Source organism: Petaurus breviceps, unplaced genomic scaffold (genome assembly GCF_028583685.1).
Source record: "Petaurus breviceps papuanus isolate PSGF00001 unplaced genomic scaffold, PetGlider_PUasm1.0 103, whole genome shotgun sequence".
Taxonomy (NCBI): domain Eukaryota; kingdom Metazoa; phylum Chordata; class Mammalia; order Diprotodontia; family Petauridae; genus Petaurus; species Petaurus breviceps.
In genome coordinates this window covers 4,924,326-4,943,882 of record NW_027185588.1, presented here as the reverse complement: position 1 = coordinate 4,943,882, position 19,557 = coordinate 4,924,326, and the positions used below count along the sequence as shown (strand labels likewise).

The 19,557-nt window shown below is 41.8% G+C and overlaps 1 long non-coding RNA gene across 2 annotated transcripts; it reads right to left on the bottom strand.

The window, feature by feature from the left end:
* Positions 1–3,634: 3,634 nt before the first annotated feature.
* Positions 3,635–15,500, bottom strand: LOC138171206 (uncharacterized). Of its 2 annotated transcripts, none has more exons than XR_011170835.1 (4): positions 14,883–15,500; positions 13,101–13,309; positions 11,448–11,536; positions 3,635–6,293 (listed from the first exon to the last, which is right to left on the bottom strand). It is a non-coding gene; the product is annotated as an uncharacterized lncRNA (long non-coding RNA). The 2 variants fall into 2 exon arrangements; XR_011170827.1 differs by lacking the exon at positions 14,883–15,500 and adding an exon at positions 13,619–13,748.
* Between the last annotated feature and the right edge of the window lie 4,057 nt (positions 15,501–19,557).

The window sequence follows — 19,557 nt, the reverse complement described above, 5'->3', positions numbered from 1 at the left end:
TTAAAAAACTGACCATGTTCTAGGGCATAAAAACCTCACAATTCTATGCAGTAAGGCAGAAATATTAAACACAGCATTCTCAGATCATGATGCAATAAAAATTATATGCAATAAAGGGCCAGGGAAAGACAGACTAAAAACTAACTGGAAATTAAACAATTTGATCCTAAAGAATGAGTGGGTCAAACAAGAAATTATAGAAACAATCAGTAATTTCATTCAAGAGAATGATAATAATGAGACAACATACCAAAATCTGTGGGATGCATTAAAGGCAGTTCTTAGGGGAAGTTTTATATCCCTGAGTGCATACGTGATTAAATTAGAGAAAAGGGAGCTCAACGAATTGGGCATGCAATTAAAAAACCTAGAAAAAGAACAAATTCAAAATCCCCAATTAAATACTAAACTAGAAATATTGAAGACTAAAGGAGAGATTAATAAAATCGAAATTAAGAAAACTATTGAACTAATAAATAAAACCAAGAGCTGGTTTTATGAAAAAACCAACAAAATTGATAGACCCTTAGTCAATATGATAAAAAAAAAAGAAAGAAGAAAACCAAATTATGAGTATCAAAAATGAAAAGGGTGAATCTACCTCCAATGAAGAGGAAATCAAAACAATAATTAGGAATTATTTTTCCCAATTGTATGCACATAAATTTGACAATCTTAGGGAAATGGATGAATATTTAGAAACATACAAGTTGCCCAGATTAACTAAAGAGGAAGTAAATTACTTAAATAATCCCATCTCAGAAAAAGAAATTGAACAAGCCATCAGTCACCTCCTTAGGAAAAAATCTCCAGGGCCAGATGGATTCACTAGTGAATTCTATCAAACATTTAAAGAACAATTGATTCCAATACTCTACAAATTATTTGGGAAAATTAGTGAAGAAGGAGTCCTACCAAATTCTTTTTATGACACAAATATGGTACTGATACCTAAATCAGGAAGAGATAAAACAGAGAAAGAAAATTATAGACCAATCTCCCTCATGAATATAGATGCAAAAATTCTAAATAAAATACTAGCCAAAAGACTACAGCAACTTATCTCAAGAATAATACACTTTGATCAGATAGGATTTATTCCAGGAATGCCAGGATGCTTTAATATTAGGAAAACCATCAGTATAATTGATCATATCAACAATAAAACTAGCAGAAACCACATGATCATCTCAATAGATGCAGAAAAGGCTTTTGACAAAATACAACATCCATTCCTATTAAAAACACTAGACAGTATAGGAATAAATGGAGCCTTCCTTAAAATAATAGGTAGCATCTATTTAAAGCCATCAGCAAGTATTATATGCAATGGGGAGAAGCTGGAAGCATTTCCCATAAGATCAGGGGTGAAACAAGGGTGTCCCCTATCACCCCTCTTATTCAATCTGGTCCTAGAAATGTTAGCAGTAGCAATTAGAGAAGAAAAAGAAATCAAAGGAATCAAGTTAGGCAAAGAAGAGACCAAGCTATCACTCTTTGCAGATGATATGATGATATACTTAGAGAATCCTAGAAAATCAAGTAAAAAACTGCTTGAGACAATAAATTAATTTGGCAAAGTTGCAGGATATAAAATAAACCCACATAAATCCTCGGCATTCCTATATATTTCCAATGAAACTCAACAGCAAGAAGTAGAAAGAGAAATCCCATTTAAAGTTACTGTAGACATTATAAAATATTTGGGAATCTACCTGCCAAAACAAACCCAGGACCTGTATGATCATAACTACAAAACACTTTTCACACAAATAAAGTCAGATCTAACTAATTGGAAAAATATCAATTGCTCATGGCTGGGTCATAATAAAAATGACAATTTTACCTAAATTAAATTATATATTTAGTGCCATACCAATTAATTTACCAAAAAACTACTTTATAGAGTTAGAAAAAATAGTAACAAAATTCATCTGGAAGAATAAACGATCCAGAATATCAAGGGAATTAATGAAAAAAAATGCTAGGGAAGGTGGACTAGCTTTACCAGATTTCAATCTGTACTATAAAGCAGCAGTCATCAAAACTACTTGGTACTGGCTGAGGAATAGAGGAGTGGATCAATGGAATAGATTAGGCACATGAGATTCAGAAGTCAACGACTACAGTAATGTATTGTTTGATAAACCCCCAGACCCTGGTTTTTGGGATAAGAACTCACTATTTGACAAAAACTGCTGGGAAAACTGCAATATAGTATGGCAGAAACTGGACATAGACCATTATCTAACACCATATACCAAAATCAAGTCTAAATGGGTTTATGATCTAGGTATAAAGGTTGATACTGTAAGCAGTCTGCTAAAACAAGGAATGGTTTACCTATCAGACTTGTGGAGAGGGAATGACTTTATGACGAAACAGGAATTAGAGAACATTATAAAATGTAAAATGGATAATTTTGACTACATGAAATTTAAAAGTTTCTGTACAAATAAAGCCAATGTAACCAAGATTAGGAGGGAGGTGGGAAATTGGGAAAGAATCTTTACAACCTATATCTCTGACAAAGGACTCATCTCTAAAATATACAGAGAACTGAGTCAAATTTATAAGAATACAAGTCATTCCCCAATTGATAAATGGTCAAAGGATATGAACAGGCAGTTTTCAGAGAAATAAATTAAAGCTATCTATAAGCACATGAAGAAATGCTCTAATTCACTATTGATTAGAGAAATGCAAATCAAAACAACTCTGAGGTACCACATCTCACCAGTCAGATTGGCTAAGATGACAAAACAGGAAAATGACAAATGCTGGAGAGGATGTGGGCAAACGGGAACACTAATGCATTGTTGGTGGAGTTGTGAACTGATCCAGACTTTCTGGAAAGCAATCTGGAACTATGCCCAAAGGGCTATAAATAAATACTTTCATACCCTTTGATCCAGCAATACCACTCCTAGGGTTATATCCCAAAGAGATCATAGAAATGGGAGAAAGACCCATATGTACAAAAATGTTTATAGCAGCTCTTTTTGTTGTGGCAAAGAATTGGAAATTAAGGGGGTGCCCATCAATTGGGGAATGGCTGAACAAGTTGTGATATATGCATGTTATGGAATATTATTGTGCTATAAGAAACGGGGAGCAGGCGGTCTTCATATTTACCTGGAGAGGCTTAAAAGAACTGATGCTGAGTGAGAAGAGTAGAACCAGGAGGAATTTGTACACAATTACAGACACAACGTATGTGTGATGACCAACTTTGATAGACTGGACTCTTCTCAACAATGCAGGGATATAAGTCAATCCCAAAAGATGCATGATGGAGAGAAAAACGTGCATCCAGAGAAAGAACTAGAAAGAACTAATTTTATATCCAGGTGGAAGCAAAATACCTGATCTTTTTCGTTCTCTTATTTGATTTTATGTCCTCTTTACCATTTTTCATTCCAGCTGGTACAATCCATCCTTATAACCTGACCATTGTATAATGTGAAAGTATTTACAGATCCTATACTTGATTATAAGATGACATGGGGGGGAGGGGAAGGAGGGGGACAAAATGTGAAATTCAAGGAATTGTGGAATTTAATCCTGTAAACTAAAAGGAAACAAACAAATTAATAAATTAAAAATTGAATTAAAAAAACATAAAAAAAGAAAATTGATTGAAGCCTTTTAATGATCTTAAGCAGTTTGCATAACTTTCTGTACAAATTTTAATTCTAGATGAGAAATAATATTAGATTTTCCAATAAGCTAACATGAAAAAAGGTCACATCTTTTACTGAATACTTCCTCTGAGGATAGAAACCTGTTATAGAGGGGAAAATAGCAAGGACATGTGACATTCCAAATGTGCCAAGAGAAAAAGTCCTTGGCTCTCTATAATTTCAGGTACAGTTACAGATATCCAACCAGGCAGCATCTGTTCCATCTCATAGCTAAACTCAGGAATAGGTGGGAAACATTCCTTTTCAAAGGAAACTCATAGGTAAACTGAGCCAGGGGGGATCCCATCCCAGAGAGAGGCTTAGATTGGCCCTTTGGCCTTCACCAAATATAGACTTCCACCTGTTGACAGTACAGGATCACATTTCCTCTGAGTAGCTAGTGGCATTTTCTCTCAGACACTGATTTAATGCAGAAAACTATACCCAAATTCAGACTCAAAATAAAATTTAGTAATGGTCCCAAGTGCTTTTTACCTTAAACAACAAGCTTAACACATCTCAGCTTAGACCAGTTATAATTATTTCTATTCTCATGGGGCTGCAATAAATAATAAAGATGTATCAGATCTTGTAATGTAAGGAAATCCATTTACCATCCTTCTAAAATATAAAAGCCAATTTATAGAAATTATTTTTACTCTTTACAACTTTTGTAGCAGCAAGCACCCCAGGGTCCCCAGGGTGGCTGCCAATACAGGTTCTTAGATCTGCTTTGGTAAAGGAAAGTAACTCAAAATGGGTTAACAAGCTTACTTTAATCAGTCAAATATGTATTGTTTCCCTAGTTCAGGGGGAAAAGGTCAGCACCCCGAACTTCAAAGTATACAGACAGAATTATCAAGACAGAGAAACAGATCAAATAGACAGATTTCCAAACTGTTTAACCATTACATCCATACCAAATCAAAATCTGGGTTTTTCAAAGGGGGGGGGTGGCTCTCAACAATGACTTTCCAGAGTCTCATCTGATCAAATCACAAAACACTTCTCAAAGTGAGCCCCAAAACAAAGCCTCACATGAGGGCTTATATACCCTTCTCCTGGCTCAGACAATGTAACAACTTTCTTGACCCACTCGCCAATCACAAAGTATCTACTGAAAAACAAGCCTCCCACCCCAGGCTCCAGGTGTACTTTCGCCTAGGGGCAGGAAAGATCTTAAAAATTTACATTCCCATTACAACTTCTTAAAAAGTTAGGTTCATTTAAAATTTACATGACTAAAACAAGTTCCTTTCTCAGGCTGAATGACCTTGCCTGGAGATAGTTTCTAGGGGACTTGATAGTTTTACAACATAAGGAAAATTTATGTGAATTATAAGCAGGAGAGAGTGCTCTGCATGGGCAGAACTAGTCAGACAAGTTTTCATCCAGTTAGAGCTTGTAATTTCTGAAAAACATTAAAAGATCTGTATTCTGAGGGTGTTTAACAATATCAAATATTTTGGCATATGAACACTGAATATTTGCTATCTGACTCAATATCAGAAGGAAAGGAAAACATCATTTAACAGTAATATCGTAGCTAAAAGCTTTGTGTTATAAGCAGGAGTAAAGTGAGTAATAACTTTATAATTAGAATCAATTTAGTAAGCTATATTTCTAGTTTTAAGATTTATCAAAAGATCATCAAAACTTTTGCGAGAAAAGAAAAAAATTAGTTAAAATCTTATAATTTAACAGTTTTGTGTATACTTTAGAGCAAAACAAACTTTTAAAATTGAGATTATTAAGACTAAGTTTTTATAAAAATTTTCTTAAGTAACAAAAATTTCCCAAATCGATATTTTAATCCTTGCTTCCTCCATTTACGATTTTGGGGTCTCAACTTCCTTCCTCTTTAAAAGGAAAGGGTTGGTCTAGAGTTCCCTTTCAGCTCTAGTCTGCAACCTTTGATCCTTGAATTAATAAATAATTAATAAATAAGATAAAGACTGGATTATTGTTGATTAGTTCTTTCTGTCACAACTCTTCATGACCATGTAGAACTTTATCCATTGGGTTTTTCAAGGCAAAGATACAAGTGGTTTGCCATTTCCTCCTCCAGTGGCAAGCAGAGGTCAAGTGACTTGTCCAAGGTCACACAGCTAGGAAGTTTTTGAGGCCAGATTTGAACTCTGGTCTTTCTGATTCCTAGGTGTCACAATGGATAGAGTGCTGGACCTGGAGCCAGAAAGACTTATTCTCCATCAGTTCAAATTCAGCTTCAGACGCTTACTAGCTGTGTGACCCTGACAGAGTCACGCTATACCTCTGCCTCCATTTCCTCCACTGTAAAATGAGGGTGATAACAACATGTATTTCTCTCTCAGGGTTGTTGTGAGGGTCAAATGAGATCATGTCTGTAAAGCTTGGCACATTAGTAGGTGCTATATGAATAAATATTCTCTTCCCCTTCCCTTGTAAGATCATGAGAAAATGGATGTACTTTCTTTCCATCTCGGGAGATAAGGAGCAGACTCATGGCAGACCCAGTCTGGATCCACAGGGGACTGTTTTCGGTCTTTCTTAGGGCTCTCACCTCAATGAGGTCAGCCTGCATCCAAAGTAAGTAGAGGCAAGCCCACTCTTCTTGAATTATTCTCTGAACTGGAAAAGAAAGAAGGGGGAAAGGTGTGAGTAAATAAATTCAAAGGACAAAGCTGGACCCTAGTCCTAAGAAAGGTAGCCATGTGGGAGAACATGGCATAGGGAAAGTCACCAGGTTCAGCAGGGTTTGCTTTATGGAACTGAACTGCCCCGAGTCTGGATTTTCCCACTCTTCAGTGAATGGCAGATTAGTTGTTGTGAAGATCATAGTAAACAGTTGCAGTCTGGTTCTCCCAGGTTTTATAAAGCAGGGACCAAATCCTCAAATATGATCTTTGGGCACTTGCCCAAACAACAAGTGTCACTGTCCCATCAGTGTCCTGGACTCAAAAGCTCCTCTGCCCTTCCTGACTCTTCCCTTTCCTTCACCTCTCTCATCCAATAGGCACCAAGTCCTGGTGAAGATACACTCACAACTTCTCTACCACCTGTTCCCTTTCTCCCCACATTATATGGCCCTTCCTAGTCCAGGCACCCATCAACACCTCTCAACTGAACTATTTGGGCTTTTCTTGGCAAACATACTGGAGTAGTTTGCCATTTTTTTTCTCCAGTTCCTTTTGTAAATGAGGAAACTGAGTTAAGTGACTTGCCCAGGGTCACACAGCTAGTAAGTGTCTGAGGCCAGATTTGGACTCAGGTCTTTCTCATTCCAGGTCCAGTCCTCTATTCACACTGTGCAGCCTAGCTGCCATCCTCCAACTCAGCTTTCTATCTGTCACCATGCCTTTGTTATACATTCTTCCTGAATTGCCTTCCCACCTGATCTTCTTATTAGATGCTCTACTTCTAGTGACCGTGGAGAGGTCACCTAGCTGTAGGCATTCTGGACAGTTCTCTAAGTCTGTCCCTTATAGAGGAGGTACCACTTCATTAGGAGAAGGAATTCCCACATTTGGTAGTTCCCTAAACCAGTCAAATCACAAGTCTAGACCTTAATCTTCTTTCCCAGCTCAGTGTCTAACAGTTAGCGATTCATAAATTGACATGGGACAGACAGACAGGAGGAGCCAATGAGGGATTTTTCAATGAAGCGTTTGAGGACCCCTCTTCCTCAAACACCTCAGACCAATAAGCAAGATGCTGACAAGAGGTGTCCTGGTGTCTCAAGGAGTGCCGAATTCCCCAATAACATGGCTGATTTTCTGTGAAAAATAGATGCCTAAATTCTCCTGGCTCAGACTGGTTGACTGCCAAGGGCAACAGGAAATTCATTCTGGTCCTTCTAGGGATCAGGTTGGAGGTGGCTCAGTTACCTTCCCTAGAGTTTCTCACCCAGAGAATGACTTGATGGTCTGCCTCTCTTCCTGAACTAGGACCATCTGGAGGCATTTGTCCCCTCGCCCTCATCTGCCCCACACCTCGAATCTTGACCTCCTTCACCAGGCTAACTGACTGCAGACACATGAGGACAGTGAGATCAGAGAGGCCCAGGTGTCCTTTCTTCCTTCAGACCAGCTCCAGGATCCCCTGGTTATTACAGGAGCTTTGGGAAACAGAGGCCAGAGCAGTATAAAACCAAGTCATGGAATTGTTGATCTAATTATGATGGAACTGACTCATAAATTGTGGTCCAAGAAGGATCCCTGGATGGAGAACTATGCCTCAGAAAGAACCAGATTAAGATATGAATCCTCGATCTGGCAGTAGAAGGGTGAGACAAAACAGTCACCAAAGGCCCAAGGAAATGATGACAGCAAGGTGAGGAAGCAGATCCTGAAATCCTGCCTTGTAGGCAGGTACCACAACGCTTGTTCTGCCCATTTTAGGAAGCTCATGCTCTCAGAGATGAATGAAGTGACTTGCCCATATCTGCATCATTTACCTTCTCTGAAGTTCCTTGCCAAGGGCCATGGCCTTTTTGTCTGTCCCCATTCCTAACCTAAGAACACCTCTAGGCGTTTGTCTCCTTTCTCCTGTCTACCCCCACACCTGGGTCTTTGACCTTGGTTGCTCTAACTAAAGAGGCAGATAGTAGGCACTAGAGAGTGCTGGACCTGGAGTCAGGAAGATCTGAGTTCAAATCTGTCCTTAGACACTTACTAGCTGTGTGACTCCTGGCCAAGTCACTTAACCCTGTTTTTGCCCTCAGTTTCCTCATCTGCAAAATGGGACTAATAATAGCACCTACCTCCCAGAGTTGCAAGGATCAAATGAAATCATTGCAAAGCTCTTAGCACAGTGCCTGGCACAGTATATGCACTATAAAAAAGCTTATTCCCTCCTGCTTCCCTTCTCAGTGGGCAAGCAGGTTTGTGAGGGTAAAGGGGGAGAATTTGAAACCACATTTTCCTAGTACTGGATCCCATCAATGCACCCACAATGTCAATCAGTCAATCAATCTAAACTGATTAAGCATTTATTACATACCAGGCCCTGTGCTAAGTGCTGAGGAGGTAAAAGAAAATTTAAAAATCCATTCTTTTCCCTCAGTCTACAGAAGGGACTTTCCTTTGGATGGAAAGATCCCTGGGAGTCATTGAGTGTGACTCAAGATCTAGGTCTGAATTTAAAGCTCTGTCTCTCACACTCTTTTGTGACCTTGAGGTTCACATAACAGATTAGAAAGAACAGAGACTCTTAAGTTAGAGGTCCTGGGTTCAAATCTCACCTCTGATGCTTTCTACCTGTGTGACCGTGGGGCATGTCACTTAAGTTCCCTTGGATCTCCATTTCTCCATTTGTAAAATGAAGTGGTTGAGCCAGGTGGTCTATCAGTATCCCTTCAAGCTCCAGATTCAGGATCCAATCACCCTGAGCCAATCACTTTCCATCTCTGGGCCTCAGTTTCCATGCCTGTAAAATGGGCTAGACTTCTAAGGTCCCTTCCAGCTTTAAATCTATGATTCTATGTAGGATCTTCACATGGGAAGCTGACTGCTCACTCTGCAACTCCTACCCAGGAAGGGCATAGAAAGCAATCAGGGCCACCCTGGAGGATTCTTTCCTTGGATGCTTGGTTCAGGGGATGACCTCAGAGACAGAACTGAAAGAAAAGCAGCCACAAACTGAATGTAAACTACTGATCATATCAATGAATGACTGTTATAGGTAAGGCCACAGCCTATGGAATGTGGGTGGGTGTGGGGGTCACAGGTTCTGCTTGGATTGGCCAGTGAATCACATGGTGAGAGAATGGGGGGGCCCTTCTCCATTCTGAGCTCTGGTGGGGGGGGCTGTTCATTTTGGCACACACACACACACACAACCCAAGGCAATGCACAAGGCACCGTAAATGCTTGAGTTGGGTTCAAGTGAATTAGGATGGAGAATTGGCTTTTCTGGGTGCCTTCCCTGCTCTTCTGTTCCCCACTATGGAGCAGGGAAAGCAAGGAAAGGGGCAACAAAATTATTTCCTGTGTAGAACCTGCAAGACATGAATGGGGGAATTGGGATCTTGGCTGCTTACTGTTTGTGGAAGAGGCTGATAATCTGAACACTCTAATCTGTGGGGAGAGAGTGTGATATTTGTTTTTTAAAAAAAGATGTAGTGAAGAAAGAAGAGAGGCAAAGGGTAGATCATGAACAATCAAGAATACTGAATTTCTTGCCACTCTAAGTGGAAAGATTTAATTGAATGGTTACCTCGGCAGGGTATCCTACAGAAGAGCAGCTTCCAAGACCCATCCTTCTTTGTTTTAAAAATAAAGCTTAATCATGCCTTGAGTTTCTCCACCTATCACTTCTGGATTTATGGCCATCTACTCCACTCCTAGAATCAAAACTTTTGTCATAAAGAAAAGCAATTCAAACAATACTACCAACAATTAATACTGGGACCACATTTGACAATATTTTCAACATTCTGTCCTCATATGGTCAGTCTTCCACCTCTCTGCCAACATTTCCTGCCTGTCTTCACTTCTCACTTCATACCCTACATTATATAGGGGATGAGAAAATCATAAAGGCAAAGCTCCTCTGGGGAAAAAAATGAGGAGTCAGAAGGGCTCAAGCCCAGATCAGGGCAAATGAGACTGGCTCTCTAATAGGGAGGAAAGGAAATGAATGTAAAAGACCATGCCTCAAAAGGGGGACCAATCCAAGGACAAAAAGGAGGTGAGTCTGTATAGCAGGTTTCTCACCATCAAGAGAGAGACTGTCCTTGTCAAGGAGGTAGGGACCCAACTTGGTGATGCCATTGGTCTGCTTGCTGGAATCCCAGTAAAGTTTTTTCTCCACCTAAAATATGGTTATTGGCGTCTTGCTATGGAACTCACAAAATTCATTCCAGTTGCCACTTTATTGTTCATGGGTCTGGGAAAGAACATGATAGTTTTTGGTTCTGAGAATACCAAGAAGGCTATTGAGAAAGCTTAATTCACCAGTCACTAGGACATGGAATAGAGTGGGGCAGAGCAGCCATGACATAGGCTACCACTGGAGAACCTCACTGGATTGCCATTAAAGATTTTTCTTTATCTAAATCATAATTTGAAGCATGTGATTATTTTTCTTAAAAAAATAATGAACACATTACCTTTCCTTCTCAAGAGACTCTAATGGTTCCCTATGGCCTCTAGGGTAAAAACAAAACTCTTTTGCCACTGGAAACTCTACATAATATGACTACCTCATCTTTCACATTATCCTTAACAAACTATACATTCTAACTAAACTAACCTGTTCATTATAGGTCACATCCCACCTCCCACTTTCATGGCTTAACAGGTATTGCCTACACCTCAAATGTCCTCATTCCTCATTCCCACTTCATGGAGTCATCCCCTATATCCCTCTCAAGATTCAACTCAAATACCACTTCCTTGCATGAAGATTTTTCAAATTCCTTTGATTTTTCCTGCTTCCCACACTCTGCTTTCAAAGTACATTTTAATATACTTTCTATATATTATGTATTTCTTATCTGAATAATGTTTCCCCCTGCCCAGCCCCCCATAGAATTCAAACTCCTTAAGCACAGGAACGGTTTCATATCTAAGTCTTTGTACCTCCACAGGCGAGAACAGTATCTGGCACTCAGCATCTACTTCATAAACCTATTCGACTTGAACTGAATTGAGGAGGACAGGCAAAAAAACTGGGATCTTGAAAATGAAGGAAATAGCACCAAAAGAACAAAAGTGTGGTGGAGACACCTTTTGGGTTAGCCAGGGGAAGTCTAAAGTGTGTCCCCCAGGACCTCGGACTCACCTCTTCAGGGAAGGGTCTTACATCATCATGATCAGCCCACACCCTGAATAGGATGACCCAAGACTGCCATTCTTGAACAAGGGATTGAGCTGGCAAAAGAAGAAGAGTGTGAGAAAATGTGTGGCTGGGGTGAAAACAAGAGCTAAGAAAGAAGGGCAGGGGCAACTAGGTGGCACAATGACTAGAGCAGCAGCCCTGAAGCCAGCAGGATCTAACTTCAAATCGGGCCTCAGACACTTGACACTTAAACCAGCTGTGTGACCTTGAGCAAGTCCCTAAATCCCAGCTGCCTTGCCCTCTCCCACAAAAAAAGGACAGTGAGCAGGCAGTCTCAGCAGGTGCTGCAGGTCTTTCTTTATGTCATCAAATGTGCTGGAGCATGGATCCCTCATATCTGATATGCAGGATAGGTTTGTGATTGTAAAATTCAGGGAGAAAGATTCCATATGCCCAGCAGTTGCTGTAATAAGAAAATGGAAAAGTCTTTTAAAAATGTTTTCTTTTTTAATGTGAACTTTTCCCCATCCTTCTTGTCCTTTTAAATTTTATTTTCAGTTCCAAATACTCTCTTTCTCTCCTCTCTCTGTCTCTGTCTGTCTGTCTCTGTCTCTCTCTCTGTCTCTGTCTCTCTCTGCACACACACACACACAAACAAACATGCACACACCAAATGTTTTAGTATAATTTAGCTTAAAACTGAACGAAGATCTTTGGACCACCTTTTATATAATCTAGTGCTAGGCTTGGAACCAAACAATTCCATATTTTTGTTCCCCTCTGCATCTTCCTTTTAATTTTTTAACTCAGTTTGTCATATTGACTCTCTGTCAATAGGTGGGAGGTATATTTCCCAATTGAGTCTTTTTTCAACAAGTCACACTTGTATGGTGAAAAAGAAAAGTACATTCAATTGTGCCCACAGTAAAGTCAATGTGGATGTTTCCATTTCAATTTTGAAATGTAAAAGATGTCTTGGGGGTGTGCTTTCCAGGAGGATGCTAGATTTAGTGCTGGGAGGGGACTTAGAAATTGAAAAGTGCAGTCCCCTCCCTTTATTTATAGATGAGGAAACTGAGACCCAGGGAGGGATGTAAAAAACCTTGCCCGAGGTCATAGGGCTAAGAGAGCTGGATTTGAACTCAGAAAAAAATGTATACTTGACATGAGAGTACTTAGGTGAGAATCCTGGCTCTAATACTCTCTGTGCCTCCAGAGAGATCTCTCTTAACCATTTGGTGCTGGGTAAGTTCCAGATAAGCAGTTGGTCTTGGCAGTGAGGGAGGACAGTGGATAGAATTTTGGGCCGGTAATCAAGAGGAACTGATTTGGGGGCGGAGCTTCAATGGTGGAGTAAAGGCAGGGACTGGCTTGAACTCCCACCCTAACTGCTTCCAGTACCTCTAAAAAGTGACTGTATTCAAATTTTATAGCGACAGAATACACAAAGTGTCAGAAAGAAACAAATCTCCCACTGAAGGCAGGCTGGCAGGCCAACAGGAAGGGTCCATGATACTGAGATGGGAGTGGAGAACAGTACTACCCAGACTCATGGAGACCCACAGCAGCCCAGACTTGCGCCAGCCCTGACTCGCAGCGGCCTACACTCAGGGAAGTACAGACCCACAGCATCACAGACCCAGGACACAGACTCACCAGAGCAGACTTCAGGAGAATGAATCACTGGCAGTTGTAGCAGTTTCCAGACTTCACTATCCATAAATGCCAAAGACAAAGTAAAAGGTCAGTGGGGAACTCTGTTGGAACTGTGTGAGAGAAGAACGTGGTCCGGCTCCTGCCCCCAGGGAGGTAGAGGTGGCCACAGATGCAGCTACTCCCGCATGTCTGCCTCCTGAGCTTCAGCCCTACAGATCACAGGGGGAACAAACAACCATTCAGAGGGTAATTGTTCTTGCTTTGACCTGCTGTAGCAGCAAACACCCCAAGCGTCCTCAGGGTTGCTACCAACACAGGTTCTTGGATCTGCTTTGATACAGGCAAGCAACTCAAAATGGGTTAACAAGCTTACTTTAATGAGTCAAACATATATCTTTTACCTAGTTCAGGGGAAAAAGGTTAGCACCCCAAACTTCAGAGTATACAGACAGAATTATCAAGACAGAGAAACAGATAAAGTAGACAGTTTCCAAACTGTCCAACCATTACATCCATACCAAATCAACATCTGGGTTTTTCAAAGCCGGGGGAGGGGGGAGGGCTCTCAACAACCAGCTTCCCAGAGTTTCATCTGAGCAAATCACAGAACACTTCTCAAAGTGAGCCCCAAAACAAAGCCTCAAATCAGGGTTTATGTAGCCTTCTGGCTCAGAGAATGCAACAACCTTCTGGACCCACTGGCCAATCAAAAAGTATCTACTGAAAAACAAGCCTCCCACCCCAGGCTCCAGGTGCACTTTAGCCTAGGGGCAGGGAAGATCTTTAAATTTGCATTTCCATTACACCTGCTTGGATCTGGGTCACAGTCTTGGGTGACAGTCCTGGGGTGAAGAATGCTAGCATGACAGAGCTGTTGTAATTGTAGAGAAGGTATCTTCCTCATAGCTCTGACAACAGTTTCACAGAACCCCAGAAATTTGGGTCATGGCACTCCCCACTCTGGAAGCAAAGTTCTACCATGGCAAAGAATTCAAAAGTCAAGTAATCAGCTGGCAAGATGAGCAAACAGAGGAAGTGCAATCAGACTACAGAATCTTTTTGGGGGACAAAGAGTATCAAAACACAGAAGCAGGAGAAGACAACAAATCACAACTTTTGCATCAAAAGCCTCCATGGTTGTACGTCATGGAGGAGCTCAAGAAGGATTTTGAAAGTCAAGTAAGAAAATTAGAGGAAAAATTGGGAAGAGAAATGAGAATGATGCAAGAAAATCATGAAAAACAATTCAACAGCCAGACTGAAGAAAATAACACCTTACAAAAAAGACTAACTCAAATGGCAAAAGAGGTCCAAAAAGCCAGTGAGGAGAACAATGCCTTAAAATCAGAATTGGTCAGATGGAAAAAGAATTTTAAAAGCTCACTGAAGAAAATAATTCCTTCAAAATTAGATTGGAGTCAATGGAAGCTAATAACTTTATGAGAAATCAAGAAGAAGCAACTCAAATCCAGCTCCAGACATTTGCTAGCTGCGTGACCTGGACAAGTCACATAATTAACCTCTGTCTACCTCAATTTCCTTATTTGTAAAATGGAAAAATAATAGCACCTATCTCCAAAGGTGTTGTAAGATTTAAATTAGATAACAATTATAAAGTACCCAGCACATATTAGGAGATGTATGTATATGTTAGATAGTATTGATCTGCCAGTAGTGTAAATGTGGCCCTGGACATATCCTCAAGCTTATCAACAAGGTGTGTGGAGCTATATTGATGACTTCCAAATGGATGTGTACTCAGAATCCCAAACAAAAACTTACACTTTATCTGCTGAATCTCCACCCTTATTGATCTGGCCTTCTTCCCAGGAGCAGAGCTGAGACTGGAGTTCAGAAGGCCACAAGTGATTCCCATCAGTTCCTCTGCTGAAGTCCACTGCGGCTGTGGACTCAACCAGGGCTGGCTCTTTCCTTTCAGTCACCTTGGCCATTAGGGTCTCTGAGGCCGATGAGTCCAGAAAGGCAAGTGGTCTCGTCTCTTCTATACTAATGCTGGGAAGAACATTTTTCTGAAGAACTTGGGGAGGTGAAAGGCAAGGTTGATGCTGTTGGTGTTGAAGACAGCAGTGGATAAAGGGATTTACTCTTAACTGAGATAGCCTCCCAGAAATGAAGTTTGTTTTGCTTGTGACTTTCCTCCCCACTTGTATTACCCCTGCCTTTTATTCTTTTTAAATCTATCTTTCCTCTTTCCCTATCTCCAACCTGTTTCCCTGTTGAGTTTCATGCACTTCCACATATAACTGTCTGCTTACTTGTGAAGAGGGTGGAGCTGCTTAGTAGGTACAAGAGCAGGAACAGAGGCTGTCATCCCTGCCCTGGCACTGCTGTCCTCTGAGACTATGTACACTGGGCTGAAAGATATCACTGATGCTGTCCCACCTGCCTGTGTTGTGGCTGGAGGCAAGGTGATAACTAAAGTTGGTGCTTTGACAGAAATTGTTTCAGATCTGGTATTCCAGCTGGTTGTCCTAGGGGCCCCATCTTGGGTGGAGCTAGCAGGCACACGGGTGAAAGAGGCTGTCATCCCTTTGTCCTGGGCTGCACTGCTGACCTCTAAGACTTTGAATACTGGTGTAGGAGACATCACTGATGCCCATGTGGCTGGAGGCAAGTGTACTGCTAAAGTGGGTGTTTCTACAACGATCTTTTCAGATCCAGGATTCAAGCTGATTATAAGAGAGGCCTCTTTTGGCGTAGAACTGTTAGCAGGAACAGGGGTGGGAATAGAGATAAAGAGAGAGCACCACTGTCCTCTAAGACTTAGATCACTGGGGTTGGAAATATGCCCGGAATGGAGCTGGAGCCAAGTTGATAGATAAAATTGTCAGTTTTACAGAAATCTTGTTAGATCTTGTATTTTCTGCCTTATGGGCCCACCAAGAAGGAGTAATCCTGGAAGGAATTAGGCCTTTCTAGGTTGTTGGAGTAGTGAAGACAGGATTTAGGTGTTGGCTTGCAGAATCAGGGGCTTGGGAGGGCTCACATTCCTCCAAGTTGATGTTATCAATGATACATGGAGAGTTGTTGTAGGAAATGTGGGATGGTGTCTGAGGCTGCAGGGCTACCTGCTCTGCTGGTCTCCCACACTGGGGTGCTGGTGGAGGCCAAACTACTTTGTAATTCTCCACCATCCCTGGTTCTGAATATAATCATTGGTGCAAAACAGGAAGTGTCCCCCTTCACGAGGTATGGGCTCTGGGAGCTCTGGGGACTCTGGAGGGTGAAGGCGATGGGTCAGCTGTGCTTATCTGGGATCCAGTCATGGCCATGCTTGTCATGCTCCCACAAAAAGTAGAGAGAGACAGTTGGGGTAGCTGGTTTACACAAACATTCTGACTGTTGATAAGGAAAAGGTAAAGTCACAGCAACAGCCATCTGCCAGAGAAGTGTTGGCCTTCAGGCTAGATGTACTTAGACCCTCAAAGACCTCTGTGTGCTGATTAATCCCTGGTGATGATGCAGTGACTTCAGTAAGCTTTGTGGAAACAGAGGCAGCTGAGCACCACAGCAGTACTGAATTCCCCAGTGATTTCTCAGTTGGCAAAATGCTTGCTTAGAGCTGGGTCAGGACTAGTGGTGTGTGTCCTAGTGTTTTCTAATGCAGGGAATAAGATGCCCATGGAAGCCTGGGGATCTCCTAGTCCTGGGCTCAGAGTAAAAGCTGTTATGGCCTCTGATCCAGAGGCTTTTACTGTAGTAAGAGACAACAAAGATTCTGTCACTCACCTGTAAAATTTTAGTGGTCACTAGACTTTGAGTCTCCAACTGTTCATCTTGGGTCCTGGTAGCCAGACTTGTATCTCATCCAACATCAGGTGGTCACCATGGGCCTCCTGGACACAGAACGTTTCTCTCTGGCAGTCTGAACCTCAGAACATGCTAAAGTTTCTCCTAAGCTTAGTACTAGGAGAAACTGAAGGTCTCACTTCAGTTTTGGTGCTGAGCCTCCGAGGAAATGCAGACATGTCTCTAGTCATCTTACTTAGTACAAATATGGCTTCTATGGTTCAGGTGGTTAGGGACAACTATGAAGTTTTTTCTATGCCTATACATGGCATACCACTAGGCATTTTCCCTAGGGGAATCAGGAGAACAGTCTGACAACAGTGGAGCTGTAGGAGAGGAATTGGTCAGTAGGGAATCTGTGCTGCTCTCTGCCACTGTACTTGGGCCCTCAGGGCTAAGAGTGACTGGATGGGATAAAGGGACAACGTTTGTGATTTTAGTGCTGAGGGTCATTGTGGTGACAGACACAGGGATAGCTGAGCTCATGCCCTCAGCCTTCTAGGTAAGCCCTGTGTGGAAGTTATAATGATTGAAAGAGAGAGTAACCTTGGCCATGCAGGGGTGGTATCTGATAAGGTATGGGCTCTGGGAGCCCCCCTTGATCTCTCCTTGGGTCCTGGAGGTACAGGTTCTGAGAACCTCCATGGACTCTTGATTAAATTGTCTCATTTGATAAGGCATTTGCATGAGGCAATAAGCCTTATATTGTGGCTGGGCCCAGACCTCTAGCCTAGTTACCCTCTTCCCCTTTACAGGGTCTAGATTTCTCTTCATGGGGACTAATTAGAGTGTTCCATCAGACTTCTGGATCATGTGGAGATTTCAACCAGCTAAACTCTTATCTAGGTTACTCCGCTTGAATTCATTCTAGTCATGTCTCCACCATCCTCGGGTCAGGCAGTTCACTTTGTCAGTCTGCATCCATATTTTTATCTTACGTTTGTTCAATGTCAGGTTCTCAGATTTGATCCACCTTTGTCATCTTTATTGAGTATGAACTCTGACTAACAATGTTAGCCACCCGACCCTCCTAGTTTTCTGTCCTTTGTACATTTTCTTCCATCTATGACTTGGTCCAATTGATTGCTAAAATATAGCATATGAGAGGAGGACAAGCAGAGATCAGGAGTGGGCACTAATTGAAAAAAGTCAGGGAATGAAAAGAAATGGGTTAAATTAACGAGGGAAGACATATTGGTATGACCCATTTTTTGCTGGACAAGGGAGCATTGGGAACATAAGGATCTGCAGTGAGGAGGGGTGGTCCTTAGTGCCTGAATCAGATTGGGGATAAAAGGAATAGATACTATTGTTGGGACTTTGGTCCCATTACAAAGCTTATGCTAAAGGGAAAGTGGTAAGTTATTGCCAAAGTGAGGAATCTTACCATCCTGGTAGAAAGTCTTCTGCTCCAGAAGTTAATCGCCCAGTCTGGTGAGGCCATCAGTCTGGTTGCTTATCTGCCAATACAACTTCTCCTTGTCTAGAGAGGGATGGGTTGGCCCCGCTTGGTAGTTGCACACAGAACTGACTCCAGTGGCTGAGCCTCCCTTCGTAGATCTGTGGAACAAAACAACTTTTGAGGCCCCAGAGAATAAAAGCTGAGAGATTTCTTTGAGGGAGAGATTGGGGACAGTTCAGCTCAGATGAAGTGAAACCAAAAAGGCTTATGGTGAGTCCATGATGGTGGAAAAGCCCCCATTCCTGGTGTGGGCAGGATGGATGTATAGGCACAGATCTCCCCCTGAAGAGAAGTATTTCCCCAGGATAACATCTGTTCCCATTCATGACAGACAAGGGGAATCACATTCCTAAAGACAGCGGAAGGAAGAGGATGGGAAGGAAATCGTTTCCAGATTTTAAAATGGAGGAAGTGGACACTATGTGGAGACACTGCCTCTGCTCCTTGACAACCCTGAGCTTAGCCATGACCCTGAGGGATCAAGGGAGATGATCTCGGGGCTCAGGATTTTATTCTCAGGCCTTATCGTAGGGCAATGACTCTGCAACCCAGATAAGAGGAACCAATACTGCTGTCTTTGAACAATGGCTTCAGCTGTCAAGGAAATAAGAAGAGCAAAGAGTAACCAGCTTTTCAGCCTCCACAGTGGAGAAGTTTTCTGGACATGAGTGGGGTTGGGCAGGCCCCATGGAATCTCACTGCTTGCGGAAGCATTTTCTCAGTGGAATTAAAAGGGCCAGAGCTGGGGTAATTCATGTCTCTTCTGAAGAGCAGGTTGGTGATGGTGAAATCCATTATGAAAAATTTCAGTCTGTGTCCACCAGCTGTAATAGAGGAGAGAAACAGAAGACCCACATGTGAACCCTAGGCACATCAAACAAATAGACCCTCTGACCCCCTCTTGCGGTATTGTTTTATTCTTTCCTGAAAGGAAAACTCATGCTCCATAGTCACATTCACATCCATATCAAGGGACCTCTCCCCTTTCCCAAAACTTCCTGACAAGTCGTCCTTTAGCCTCCATTTGAAGGCTGCCAGTGAGAGAGGTCTTTCTCCCTCTTTACTCTCCCAACACTGCTCATTCTATTTGTTGGATCCCTTTCTCATAATACCTGAATGAATTACAGGCTCAGGGGCATAGGCAAAGGTATTGGGTCCAACTGCAGAAAGAAATAAAGTTCAGGG